General features: G+C 42.6%; 1 protein-coding gene across 17 annotated transcripts in view; it reads left to right on the top strand.

Moving 5' to 3' along the window:
• LOC114880598 (bromodomain adjacent to zinc finger domain protein 2B) overlaps positions 1 to 15,576 on the top strand; it is a 96,156-nt gene that overhangs the window by 44,161 nt on the left and 36,419 nt on the right. For all 17 annotated transcript variants that reach the window (XM_029196767.2, XM_029196763.2, XM_029196774.2 and 14 more), the window contains one exon: positions 12,732 to 12,789. The gene's annotated coding sequence lies outside the window, so the exon portion shown is untranslated. The remainder of the gene's footprint in view (positions 1 to 12,731; positions 12,790 to 15,576) is intronic.

Here is a 15,576-nt window from a genome sequence, read left to right on the forward strand (position 1 = left end):
CCACTGTGTGTAGAAGATATACCGCGGTTTTATCGACTTCCTCTGCAATGTACGCTGAAAAAGACTTTACTGTAATTGCTCGAAATACAAGCGCCATCGCTGCTTGTGTAAAGGGCTCTCTCTAAACATCGGTTCGTACTCGAAGTCTTCGCTTATACCTGCTTCACGTGCTAATTTCTTCCTGGTCTACGCGCCTAATGATATCGTTCGACACTATCAATTATCGTCTCTCCGTGGATTTCTCGTAGCCAAACCGAGGAAAGAGCAAAGGTTCGATCTGCTCGTGACCCTTTGCTTTTTCATCGATCACTTTGTCTATCGTTCGCTTGAAACTTACCGAGAAACGACTGGAAGGGTTAGTTATTTCTCACAGACAATTAACGAAAAGTTGGTACGGCATGCTCGCAGAAGGGTCGGTGCGCGCGCCAAGAGTTTTGCCAACGAAAAAAAGAGTCGCACTATCGACCCGACCTGTGTTCGATATTTAGGACGAGGCTGACCGGCTGCTGCCAAATTTTTTTCTTCCTTCTACCGTCAGTAAATTTCCGGGTAAACGTCGCTGCGACGCACACAACCAACCCCGTTTATCCTTTCGCGAAATTGTATATCAAACGGATGTATAAGCTGTCCTCAAACGTGCCAGGGTATTCTGTGAAAAACATGTCAACTCTGTTTAGATTCCTCGATCAATTAATTTTCTTCTACAAAGCATAGAAGTGATAAAGGAGTTCACGAAGATCGATGCTTCGTTTCTCAAATCATCCTAGAGAGCTCGATTCTCGCGCAGATATTCATCGGCAGGTGCAACAGCGACAAATTAATTAATGGTTTGGGTGACCGTAATTAAGCTTAATTAGTCAGACCCGTTGCTAGCCGTGTTTATACAATGCCAAAGTATCGAGGCAATCGGCAAGCTGAAAGGTAGCATTATCGTCCGGCATATCGATGAGGCCACAACTAATTTTTCGTTCTGTTACCATCGAACAACTCAGCGCAGGATAATTCGCTTGATTAGGAAGCTTCAATTACTCTTCGTTTCGATTACCGCTTAATTACGCACCGCTGTCCCTTTGGGATATTGTTCGTCTACTATTGTCCAACCTATATATAGGTAAGTAAAACCATGAACCGTTCTACTTACAGTGTATTTCTATAGATAAATGAATTGTATCAACGAGGGTTCTTCTTGTCTCGGTTACTCATTTATATCGAATTCGTGCTGGTCACTGGTGATTCTTATATCATTAAACGGGTTAAACAACAGAGAACCGGAACAACACGGGCTGATCGATTGTTTCAGGATGCAAAATCGTTACGTAAGCAGAGAAACAGAAGAGTTGTCGAGAGTTGTACAAATTATTTTGGGATCTGCGACGTGGTTCACCGCGGCAAAGTTTGCGCGAGAATACCAAAGTGTCAAAGTCTTCTCGTGTTTGGTTTCTCCGACGGGCAAAGGAAGAGAACACTAATTATTTAGGATAACAAAAGAAATGCTTAGATTCGAAGAGCAAGCTGTCGCATAGAATAAAATCTTTGCTAATAGGATAGGATGTACACATCCGATTGATCGACGTTCTAATTTGGTATTTCCACTCGATTAGATCCGATCGCTATCGTCAGATGCCATTCAACCGGTATTCTATTTCTATTGCGGCTGGGCAGGATAGTATTCGACGCCGCGAATAGAATACACAACGTCGATAGGGAAATCGAGATACCTTAAATAAGTTAGAAGGGTTCCCAGTTAGGATCGATCGATAGACCACGGGTTCGAGACACAGCCGAAAACGCAGCCGACTATCAACGGAACGGAAACGGAGCGAGGACCCATTTCGTTTCACGAAAATAATCGTCGTAGACCCCTTTTGATCGAGTTTATTTCCCTGCCTCGAGATGTCCCAGGAAATACGAATGATCTTCACAAATTTCTATAGGAACTCTTTAAAAATAATTCAGAGAATTGAGAGATGACCATTCTATTTCTTGCATCTCGATTCAAATTATTCTGAAAGCTATAGAGAACTATTCAAATACTTCGTAGACGAGTAGAATGGCAACTAAACGTTACGAAAATGGTGGCTGATCGATCTTTTCTTCTACCATGTTCCCGTCTCTGTCTGTTCGTTGCCTCTCGCTTTCAGCCTCATCCGCTGGCCGTGTAATTCGTATTCGACGGCAGTTGTATCCCGGATCGCCTGCAGCTCCAACGAAACGAACGAACGTGAACGTGTCCCTGTGTGTTGCCAGCACGTCGGATAGTTAGTCGATGATGTCGGACGGCTAATGCGCCGGAGGAAGTATCGACGTATCCGCTCTCCATCGCGAGCCCCTTGCACGTGTTTTCCACTACCCCTGGGTTCTTGCAATTTTAGAAGCGTGTGCAATGCTGGATGGTGGTTCCCGTGTCGTCTGGATGGCTGTGGTTGCCATCCACTCTCTCTCTCTCTCTCTCTCTCTCTTTGTATCGAGATCGACGACGAAACCGATGAGACTCGACGACGAGAGACGCGGGGATGCTTTGGAACACATTGGGGGAGGCTTTGTTTCAACGGCGTCGTTCAGCCAGACGGGTTTTCACGATACACCCTTTGCTCGTTGCTAGATTATATAGATTTTAGGCGTGTACGTAGAGTTTCGAAGGAGGAGGCTATTTAAAACGATTCAGTCATTGGCTTTTTATCGTTATCCTAATCGATTGATAAATGCAGCGATAATTTATTCTCAAGCTGTTGATATTTCTATCCAGCATAGACCATTTAACGATCCGTTGCTCTCGACGAATTAGTGGAACGAATTAAAAATACAGCGACAGGGGATCGAGCTGAGTTTGCCGCAAGTAGCGCGTATCGATCCTCCTCGGGGAAAGGCAGGGTGAAAATAGTTTTTCCTCGTCTCGACGCGAGTGGCAGTTTGACAGAGCACACCGGTGATATCTCCCGATGCGAATATTCACGACGAACTCGTCGTCGTGGTCGTTTATGCACCTAGAACTTACCACACATCGCTGGACCTGCACCGACCGATGCATCCTCTCGGTCTTTGACCTCGTTGCATCGAGACGGAACGGTGATAATAGATCCAGTCAAACGATTAGCTCATCGCCGATCTGAAACCTGATGCATTATGTTGAGCCTGGTCCAGATTAAGAATTATTTGAAAATTTATGTAATTTTCTATCGTCTTATCGAACTGCTGCATTTATTCAAATGCTGCAATGCAATTTAGTTTGCATTTTTGGTACCCTTCTTTAAAACTTAGAACAAAGGATGTCCAAACAGAGAATCCCCAGTAAGCTTAAAGCAATTTTCACACTTTGTGCGACGATTCTTATGTACATAAAGCAGATTCGAGCTCGAAAATAGCCGTGGATGAAGGAAATCGGTTGGCCGATTGAATCGAGCGCGTTAAGAATCGTTTTCATCGCGGTCGGATGGACGGAGAGGGCAGGCTGCTGGCTAGGAGGTATCGATCGCGGTGCGGCCTCCAATTTCACGCGATACCAAAGGCAGATAGCAGCGTGGCGAGGCGAAGAGAAGGGAAACGCTCGGTGGACGTGCTCAAAACGCCGTTTAGGAGCCTTAAACCCGGCATGGCTCGGCCTGGCCCCACCCCTGCATCTATCCAGTTCGCCAAACGTCGCTTGTTTTTGTTCGCGCGTTGCACCATGCCCCGAAACCCCCTCGATCGTACACGTATAGAACGTACACACGTACACAAAACGGGCTGTATACAGAGCTCGCGTGGAACAGCCAGCAGAGGACGAGCGAGCGATCTACGTGTCCCGACGCAGTGGCAGGACCCTCGTCGTCGCGGTCGTCAGCAAACCGGGGGGAGGTTGGGACACGGCAGGGGTTTGAAGGGGCCACGACAATGCCCCACCCCGTGTTCCGCTATCGATCTGTCGCAACGAAAGTCGAGATACCGGTCTGAAAGTATCAGCTGGACGGATAAGCCTGAATTATATTCCGTTGCTACACTGACTCTTCTCGTTTTGCCGGCCATCCCAGAGACAACTTTGAAATTGCACGCCATCGAATTGCTTGGGAGATTGCAACCTGCACGTTGCATTCGTGGGGGTGGAAGCGATAAATGATCGTTTGAAGGCGTTTGAGGGATGGTTGTAAGGACAGAGATTGCAGCTCTAATTATTAAGTTAATTTTCAAATTTCAAATTCAAACTCGCCCAAATCGACTGGAGCGTTATTTCGTGTCAGTGTGTCACAAAAAGAAATATTCTATAGACGGCGTCGGTTCTGGAAACCTCGAAACGAGGCTACCGTTTTCAGCGAGGCCGGATGATCGGAATGATCGTCGAGGCTGGTTGAAAGCATTGAAAACGTAATCGAGCGCCGTGGCGGAGAGACAGCGCGCAAAGCCGACAGCTGTACGAGTCCAGGCGTACAGCAAAGCGTGTAGGACGTTATGGAATCGACTTTCACAAGCAAAACACGTCCCTAGAGAACCTACATACGTTCACGCGTGAACAAACCAGGGCCTCGAGCGAGAACACACAGCGTATGCATGCACGTTCGATTCTTTTTTGGTTCACAGACACTGACATTTCTGCTTTTGCGCGAAGACTAGGCGCGATAAATACGTGCACCGATGGCATTTCGCGTTTCTTCTTCTCCGGCGAAAGTTCAGTAGCTTCGTTTATTCGTGGCGAGTTTTATTAGAAGAATTAACTTTGTTATGATTCCATGGTGAGGCAGGAAGTTTGTTTGATCCGTTAACTACAGGAAGACGAGTTAACTCGTCATTCAAGAGATCGATGATTCGGAACGTTAATTTGATCATTAATTTGTTAACTTCTTCGAAGAAATTTGAATTAGATGTAATGCAGGGATAAAATTTTAAAATCGTTTGATAACAGCTTGTTTCGAAGTCGAAAGAAAACTCGTGGAAAGAGAAAGAAAAAAAGGAAAACAAAGCAAAGGCTCGAGGATGAAAGAGAGAGTGAATGAAAATGGAAAGGGTAGACTTTCCGCAACTACACTTTATTCTTACAATTTCTTCGAGAACTGTTTGGCTTGCCTAAGCGTCGCACGCGAACTTGTTACCCTATGTACGGTACATAATATGAAGTTGGCCAAACTAATGCCAAAACTTCAGCCTGTGGACGCGAACGAACTCGCGTGTCTGCTGTACACGCGAATTTCAGGTTTCATTTGCAGAGGAAAAATTTCGTCAGGCAAAGTAATTAAATCATGGCCTGCAGAGAAATCAACTCATAAACGTTTCCAATTGCCATTTAATACCGTTCCATCGTGTGAAATATGATTCAATAAATTTTTTATCGTTACGGTGGTTAAAAATACCGTTATTAATTTTTACTCGCGGAAATACTTTTTTTAGAAAAATTCAACGCATTAAGTTTTTCACTTAATATCTTACATATGTAACCAAAAATTTTAAAAAGAAATCTGAAGAGAAACTTAACAGTTTACATTTGCATAATTTCTTTGTAGCAAAAGGAATAACAGAAAATGTGGGTTGTCCCTTTCGTTCATTTTATCTCGAGAATCTTTCCGAATGTAAACGTACGTACGTTTTTAATCCTTCATATCCGTATGTTTCTTTTTTTTTCTCTGCTGTTATATTAGTTTCATGATAAAACCATGCGAGTCAACTCGGACGTAATTACGTTCGCCGCGATATGTTTTTAATTCCATGGCATACGGGGCACCGCGTAGCCAGCGTCGTAACTCCATTACTATTAATTTGCGTGATTTTTCGTATCGGATTATACGCTGGCAACGGAGTTCGCGAACGTCACGAAAATCCATAGCAATCGGATAACACCCGCATCCTCCGACGCGATCCGACGCATTCGCGTTCCAACTCTGCGCGTGTTTCACCCGCACGCGTCATTAATTTAATTATACACTAATTTGTGAAATACCGACAGCTCCTTTTCCACCCTGTACTTCATCGTGCCAGGCATTAGTCCCGAACGGAGTCATTCGTTACTCGAGTATATTAATCTTTTGCACTTTTTCGACAGTCTTCGAACAGTAACACTGATTTATTTTGAAATTCCCTAAAATGTAAAAATTTTAATGGCAGCACTTGAGAGCAATCGATATTTAATCGTTTGAAACGCGCTAAGCCGGAGATTCGAGGAGAAGCGTATCTGCGATCTGGAACGCTGCTCGGGACTCGTCTTCGATCGTTCTACCCTATCCAGGTAACCGATTGCGTCACGACGCTTGAAATACGTTCAGCCGATTACATAGAAGTCGAGTGGAATCCGTCCCTAGCCGGAAGACAAAGAAGGCTGCTTCCAGAGCCCTCGATCCATGAAAACTCGAGACCCGTGTTCAAGGCCTGCGTATATGGAACGACTTCTAATCGCTCGCGACCCAGCCATCGATAAAATAGTGGACGTAACAAAATGGTGAAATCGTGTCTTTTTCGATGAGAAGAAAGTTTCTTTTTACCTACAGGTCTTCTGTAGACGAATGGAGATTTTTCAATAATACCGAACGTTCGGCGATCCATTTTAATGGACTTATTGATTTATTCAATCGACACATAATACGAGCTTCAATATTTTAGTTATAAAAAATACTAATTATACCTCTTTATTTCACTTCTAAATGATATAACAAACATACGATCATTAACACTGCCTCGTTTGAATTCATTAACTCGTTCATTTATCAATTAGCAACTCAGAGGTAGTATGAAAAATGAATGTGTATTAGCAATGCAAAGTAACCAATGACGATTAAACTTTCACAATTTGACACGCGTTTACCAACTAACTTATACTCTCAATAAGAGTGTTAATAACCATTAATGAGATTATCGGTTGCAGTATTATTGCTTGAATCGGTTCGAATTGCCTTTTCTAGAAATGTACGATGTAGTACGCGCGTGTACAATCGTTTCGACCAATCGATCGATCGATCGATCCTCTCCTTTCTCTCGATGGAAAATGTGGGACAACGGTGTGCGTTTACGGCGAAAAAGAGAGGGAGGGAACCCATATACAAAGGGGAGAGAAAGGATGGCGAAAGACGTGTCTCGGGGCCGAGAAGGGCAACAACGGTCTGATTTATAGGCAATACCGTCCAGCCGTTTTCACTGCGTAACTTCCGCCGGTTTCGTTCCATCTTGACACGCTGGAAGAGGAGTTTCCGGCTTTTAATCGACCGACCGATTCCTACCGCCTCGTTTCCTCCCTGTTGCTCTGTCCTTTGTGAAACGTGGAAGATATCGAATTCTTTTCAATCCTTTCGCGAATAGAACTTAGACGATTTTCGAGCAAAATATAATTTAACTGCTAGCGAAATATCACGAGTTTCATATTATAAATATTGTATCCTCGGGGAGACAAAGAATGTCGGTGTGGAGAAAAGGCGAAGCGTAAACGGAGCTCTCGATCGTTCTCTGCGACACGAGCGAAATGTGGGCCGTGTGACTCTTGAGAACTGGAACGTGCGTACAGGTGCGAAACCTCGTCGCGTTTTAAATCCGCAGCCCACACGGCTTTTCCTTCGAGTCTTCGAGGTCCGTTCATTCTTTTTCCTTTTTTTTCTTTTCATTTAATCGATTCGTTGAATTTTCAAGCGCCGCTGGCTTCGCCGTCTTTAGCCACGCTCGCTCGATTCCTGCCCGATAATTATTTTTAATTGCTGACCGATGATGATATACCTCTCCAGCTGGTCTCTCCTCTATCCTTGCCCGTTCCATGAGCCTCGTATTCCAACAAAATTCAATCCATCAACGACGCTGTTCCGTTCTGTTACCGTTTGATCGCGATGAGAGCTGCAGTTCTCTCGTAATCGCTTTTCTTCTATTCTCCAATGAGATACGTTCAAAGATAACAACGCTATTTTTCGCTGAAATGATTCCTAATTAACCATTTAAATCTTCGTCGACGACTTTCGATTCTCAAGTCCTTGGCAAAGAAAATCTTTTTATATTCCTATGAAATTCATTCCGTGTCCAGCGCCTTAACCGGAACAGGCTACCGCAAGAACTCAACCGTGCAGAAAAATCTGTGCAGCCATCAATTTCGTTCCTCCTCTCTTTTTTTTTTAACCATAACTTGGAAACAAAGTTGCCCGACAAAGAGCCGTAACTATAGAGGGGAAAATAAGAAGAAGAAGAAGGAGGAATAGAGAGGTAGAGGAAGGTAAGGCGTTGTTGTTTCGCGAAAATGGTCGATTAAAACTTTGAGGTCGGCCATTAGCCTTCACCCACATTGCTCAATCGCGAGCACTCGAGACGATTACGCCAAGACGTGTCCGATTGCTGCTAGAAGGTGTTGCTCGTCGAATTAATTCGTACTTATTACGGTGATTGCTTAAGCACCTCGATAATATCGTATTCTTGACAGGCGAATCGTTGCTCACCCTTTTAAAAGATGCAGTTACAAAAAGGATCATCATTCATCTCTTAACAAAATTCCAAAAATGCCACGTGGCAATCAGTTACAGCCGACCTTGGTAACGAAAACAAAAAAGAGAGAAACAAGTTTACAAAATCAAGGAAAATCGAGGCGGGAACACCGAATCGAGGCTCGAAAAGCCACTCTCGAGGAAGACACTGACCCAGATACTCGTATACATGGGGAAGGTCGTGTGTAAACACACATGTACACGCATCAGACCTATATATACTCATACATACGTTCGGATGAATAACGTAGCTGTAGTGCAGTCGTGTACGAACGTACATTTACACACGGTACGTACGTATAGGTGCCTCCACTCACACAATGGTCAGGCACATAAAATAGAGGGGTTATGTATTTTCTTCGGTCTCTCGCTCACGAGAGCCCATTTGCTTGCCTCTTACCTCTATGTATTCGTGCGTTTCCCATTTACGTACACGTGTAGGTGAACACACGCGTATCCTCTTTCCCTACTCGTCGATTACGTGTACGTATCTTTGTGTGTGCCAGCGTGTACCCTCGTAGCATAAGCCGCAGCGATGGGCTCAACACGCTTGCGAAATGTATTGAATTGTTTTGCGTTTTGTTCGATGGAGTGGATCGTGTCGAAATTTTTTATGGGAGACGAATTGCATCGATGATTTAGAATAGATGCAATCGTAGAATAGCTCAGATGGGTATTTTTTCATTTAATGTAGGTATAATTTAATTACAATTTTAAATGATTTATTTGTGGATTGATTTAGCACAGTTTACATCCTGCGATTTTGTTTGTAGATGGAAAAATTGCACGAAAAATGAAGGAAACTAGCAACACCCACCGCTAGGTGAAAGTACATGGTCACAGGTACACGTGCACGGGCGCATTTACATACGGTCCTTTAATAGGCACACGTGCGCGACGGTGTGCGTAAGTCGGCCTTTACATTTATGAATGGAATTGTAGTAGTGACGGCCGCTCCACGTACGTGCGTAAAGTTATATTGATGACTCAGCCTCTGTCTCTCGTTGCACTCGCGCGATGCATTACACTCATTCTCCCCGGGAACGTTGAACCAACCCCCCCTCGGGGGGGCATTCTCCCCCCACCCTTATGCATCTTTGTTTTCCTCTTTCCTGCAACAGCCTTATTTATCTTCTATTTTCCCTTGTATTGCAATTCCTTTTGAAAGAACCATTACAGAATTAATTTTTTTATTTTATCGTCTGTAAACGAATTCTAATTATTATTATACAAAATTATTAACCCTTAATTTAGTTACGCTGTTTAGTATCACTAATTTCATTGATACCACAATAGATTAATCGAAATCGGAACACTCTGTACACGGTGCATCGGAGTTGGACGACGTTGGATAAAGTTACAAGAGCATCAAATTACTGTGAACATTGATTACACTTGTTGCATAGAAATTACAGTTGAAACTTTAGGGAGAGTAAGTTTGCGTATGTTATAACGGATTGGCTGATTGACCTGAGCTATCTCATTTTTCAAATTCTATTTTTTTACTTGGAATATAAATATTATTTCGATGGTCCATCGATTTTACTTCCACGACAAAATCGATGATAGGAATATTTTTACGAATAATTCTCCGGGCGACAATTCACCTAGCTGAACTCCCCAAATTGCCATTCGCAGAAAAAGCGGCCGTTCGAAAGACTAATTGCATAAATGCACGTTTGAATCCCGTTCGAGAACAAACTACTTTCGTTCATTTTTCTCGACGCGTGTACACTGCCGGCAAAAAGTTTGCTTCTGCATACGTTATCCTTTAATCTTTTGTCAATTTTTTGCAAATAATAACATCTTACCGCTGTTAATATAATCGACAGATTGCTCAGATTTGAAACATTAGAATTATTCAAGATTTTCACCAAGAAAATTAACTATAGAGTGTCTTGAAGCTGCCTAAGTTAATTAAAATTGATGATTTTTAAATTTCCATTGAAAAACTTTCTAGTAGGGTATCTTAAAATTTGTAAAATTAATTATTTTGTTTAGAAAATACACTAATTCATCGTTTACACAATGATTTAAAACTTTTGTCTGGTAATGTATACCCGCGGCCACGCATTATCGTATTTTTCACGTAACGCGTTCGTCTAGAGCAGAACCGAGTCGGATTTGCATATTGTATGAATAATGCATAATGCCTGTAACAGTAACAAACGCCTTAAATTACCGTAACACTCGAATGTACTAGATAACTGATACTAATAACAATTAATCCCTCCTATACTTTCTTCTCGTTTTGATGACTCTGCGAATTATCTCACGTTCCATGGAATAAAGTACTGGGGTCAATTAACCCTTCCAGATTCTATGTATAGAAAAATAACCTTGGATCAATTTGCATGTATCCTTGATCGTGCCTTTTTATTTCTCTTTTCAATGAACACAAGTTTTTCGTCATCTGTAACTCGTTACTCTAGGTCAGTTATTTCGACGTGGTTATCTATGAAAGATAAGAGCACGGCTCGTTTAATTAACGACGGTCTGATAACCTTCGTCGTCGAAATCTTCGATCCATGCGATACGAAGCGTGGATTATTCTCAATGGCGAGAAGTCGAGGCAAAAGGAGGGGCCAATTAATTAAACAACCGCATCGGTTCGATATTTTTCCTCGTCTAGACGCGATCGAACTCGTACCGCAGCCTCGACGTGTCCCGGATCGCCGTTTCAATTAACGCAAATGAGTTAGTTCAGTGATTTGATTAGCAGAGTACTCGAGTTCCTATTGCTCATCCTCGCGATATGAACTCGTGTGACAAGAATATATCCTACAAATGCCTTGTTTCATTTTCTCTTCTTCATTTTATGTTTCTTATTTATATATTACTCGGATAAATAAACTATAAATAAATTTGTAGAATTATAAGCTCAAGAGGAATTAGAATGAGAATAATTTCTAACGGAGCAACATTTATATCAGGGCATTCGTGTTTCCTCGTTTCCGTGTAATTCACATACGGCACGAAATGACTCGCTCGTAAAGGTGTTTAATAACCACGCTTCACATTTAAATTTCTCTGTATCCGTGTGCGGCAGGAGATGTACAGTGTGTCGTCGGTGTCGGCCACTTTCGAATCGAGCCGACAACGAAGTGCTGCAAAATCCATCGTGATCCTCGTTGAAGGGTTCCGGAAGCGTGAATCGCGAACGTGTGTTTGCGAAATTCCCAGGGATTTCTTGTCGGTCGTCGTCGTCGCGCGAGAAATTAGAGCCCTTTCGCGTAAATTCGTTACGTGACGGTACATCGCGTTCCAATCTCCAACCTCTAGTATACTAATTTGGTTAATGCGACAAAATTTGGATCGTATCCAGACCTCGCTATTGCCTGTCCTTGTCGACACGCTCGCACGGTTTGTCGTTTGATTCAAAAACACACGAGACATAGACGCTGCATTTTCAGACTTCAAATTTCCAAAATAGCAAAATAGGGTCTTAGAAATTTGTTCCTTTCTCAATTCATTCCTCGCACTATGCTTTTCTATAGATATCAAGAATTCCTCCAGAAAGTCGGCGACGAATTGATACGAACTTTATCAATGATTATCTTAATCGTGTTAATTACAGCCTGTGTGTATTGTGATATGTTATATCTCTGAAACGTTCCCTCTTATCGCACGATATCTATAAAAAATCGTCGGTATTTTTGGTAGAAAATTTGAACGGTTTTTTGAAACGTAGACGACAGACGCCGTGGATAGAGTAATATTGATTTCGTATTAACGAACGCCGATACGCGGACGTTCTCCCGTTTGTTGCGCGACGACCATAGCTGGCCTTCGACAAATATTACCCTCGCTCGTTTCCACTTCGAAATCAATTTACTCGTTTTGCGGTATTACTTTCGTCGGTGGATGATGGAGGAAAGGAAGGAAAGAGAGAATATGTATCGTCGCGTCGATACGCCAGGGGTTTGGGCAGGATTTCGTGTTTCGAAGGCTGTTAACGAGCCGTAAGTTCGGGACTAGAATTTGAAGGACCGCAGACGAGATGTTTAGTGGAGATCCAATTGGAAAAATAATATACATTCTTAAGAATATTAAAATGTGAAAATGTGATGATCGCATGGTAAATATCGCGGCAACAGGATTAAGAACCAAGACGGTATAATGAGATTCTCGGAACGATAAATTGCAAAATACAGGAACGTACGTGTAATAAACCAGCGGCAAACGATTCGGTCAATATGCAAATACGAGTGAGATTTTCATAATGGCCGGTCTGTTTGCATCCTAATTGCCCGCGTAGTTATCGATGTAAGAAGTTCTTGTTCGACGACGATATTAACGGAGACCCGTATTTCTCTGTTTCAGGTGTGATGGAGCCTCGTGGAGCCGGCTTTTACTATGAGCTGAGGCCTCGTAATTAATCGTGAGTACCTTGCTCTTCCTCTCATCAAATAATCCCGTTTTCTCTTTTTCCTTCGTGCTAAGCATTTAAAGCGTTTCACTACAGCGAGGGTAACCGATGATACAATCCGATACTTGGAAGAAATAAGACTGTTAATTCGTAAAAATACAACTGTTTCCCTAACGTGACTTTTCGACAATTGAACGAAGGTGTTAAAAGGGTTATGTTTAATTACATTCAAGCGACAAGTTCGAGGATCCATTTAAAAAAGAACGTTACTTTCTCCACGTTGTTTGCTCGACGTTTATTTACCGAGGGAGATTTTACGAAACGTCGTTGCACGTTTTATTATGGAAGGTTTAAACGAGATGGGGGAGTCAAGGTCCCTGGGTCCCATGGATCCAAGTTCACATGGATCGCAAACGTCCAACTAAACAGCCTTTCTCTTTACCCTTGAATTATGTAGCATTGAACTGTACCGTGTAATTAACGGCGGTACACCGCGGCATTGGTCGAACAATACGACTAGATTCTCGACTATTTCGCTCTCGAACAGTTCCGTTATCGCCTCGACTAGTAGAAACTTTATATTCCAAGAGATTTTGTCGAATGAATTTGGACATTACCACCTCCCTCTCTAAATGTCGCGCCGCGAGTCTCAAACCGCGACACTTACAGAGGCAATTATTATATCAAAGAATGAAAAATCAATTTCCAATATAATTTCGCCATTTAAAATCAAGGTACGTACAACAAGCTAATGCAATCGTGCAAAGTGAATGCATTTACCAATCGCAAAAAACCTGCCAGCACTTCAAAGGCTGGCGCAGGCTTTGCTCTTAAAAGAAAAAGAAAAGCGACCGTTTCCGATCTGCCCGTCGTTCGATCGTTCATAATCGCAGGTAACCCGCGCCGCACACAGGTGACTGTTCGACAAAACCGAGGAGAGGAACACATACACCGTGGAAGCGTACGAAAGTCCCTGTTAGCGACGTTCCACGTCCTATAGCATCCATATAACCGTCGTATTCGTGGCTGTTAGGGGGTTGGGGGATGCGAACAGAGATAGATGCTACGATAGGTAAACGATAGAGAAAGACAGTGCTAGAACGTAGGAGAGAGAGAAGTCGAGGGATGGTTTTGCTCTGGTGGCTCTGTATTGATTGCTACTCCTCCTCCACCACCTCCTGCGACCATATCTCTCGTTCTCTCTTTTTCCGCGTTGGATCTCGCCTTGCTTGCTCTCCTCGTTCCCAGTACAGGGTGCTCCTGCTAAACTGATACACTTCTGTTATTTCGTAACCATCGATGGTCGACAAAATTGCACGGTGAAATAGGAAGAATGTTTTTGCGAAAACTAGTGTCTTTATTACCTTATTGCGTTAAGGGTGCATCACCCTTACCTGAAGCTCCAATTGTGTAGAATTATTATAGCAAAGTAGCGATAGGTACAGGGAAATTTTCAGAGGAAATTATCATTCATATTAAGATTTCTTTAATTTACCTAATTTAGAGATACTTGGATTTATTTCATTAGTTATTTAATTATCAGTTTAACTCGGACACCCTGTATATTTCTCCTTCTACGCGTACCTGTCTTTTTCCCCTCTCTCCCATCGTTTTTCTGTCCGCTCGTCTATCTCTCTCTCTTTCACCCCGACGTCTACACGTTACCCCGTATACGGTGCCGTTCGTTTGTCCCTCTGTTTCCTCCCCCATTCCTCGTGGGTCGCAACGCAAGCGTCGGCTCTGCTCCGCTCCGCTCCGCTTCGCTCAGCGAAACCATCAAGATCCGTGGTCCTCGTTCCCGTCGCGTATATGTATATCCTCCAACCCCCGAAGCCGGCGGCCAAGTCCGCCTGTAATTGACGCGGATGCGAGAGCAGCGAACCGGAGGCTGCGAAAGCGGAAGCGTACAAGAATTGATTCGGACTATGGATACGATAGGCTCCTTCTACGTTGATGTTTCAGACAAAATTAACTCATTTATGATCGTACATTTCATAGGATATATGACTCTCGCAATTCTATTGTCCTTTTTCTATGCGAAGAACTGTTGATTGATTTATAGGGTTATACTACTGAAAATCATTCATAGATACATTAAAATCATCGGTAATATTTTATTTATTTCATTGTTTATTTATATTTATCTATAATTTAGTTCATAAAATACACAGAGGATGGAATAACCTGATTTCACTACTTGATAAACATTTTAAGTAGTAAAATCAGATATTAGTCAGACATACCGGGTTTATTTTCAAATTCATTTTTCTAGTAAACGAAACTTCCTACGTCGAAAATTTATTCTCTAAATTTTACTTATATAAGGTCATAAAATATCCCTCAACCCGCGTTTACCATCTCCGATTCCGAAATTATGAAAAAAGTCCGATCGAATTCGTGTATGAATTTAACTTTGAAATACTAAAGACTCAAGTTACCTACGTGTACTCGGTAGTAGCTTCGTTATCAGACAAATTGAAGTCACTATACGGATCTGTTCTAAGTTAAACAAAGATTCAAGACTCCCCACGGTAATCGGTCATCTATTGGAAAACGATATTGTGTCAACACACATACTTGTGCACGCGTATATACGTTTGATATATTTCCCCGTTACTCGATTTACCCTCCTGTTTCATCTCGTTCCTCATTTTTATCCGCGAATATACTACAGTCGTATGAATACTTAACGGAATTGTATTTAGCCAGGCTAAGATCGGTCATAATTTAACGTGGACGGCAGAAGGTAACGTTTCTTGACAGCAGCCACCTCTAAATTGACACCTGTCAACGTCACCT

This window comes from Osmia bicornis, chromosome 13 (assembly GCF_907164935.1).
Source record: "Osmia bicornis bicornis chromosome 13, iOsmBic2.1, whole genome shotgun sequence".
Lineage (NCBI taxonomy): Eukaryota > Metazoa > Arthropoda > Insecta > Hymenoptera > Megachilidae > Osmia > Osmia bicornis.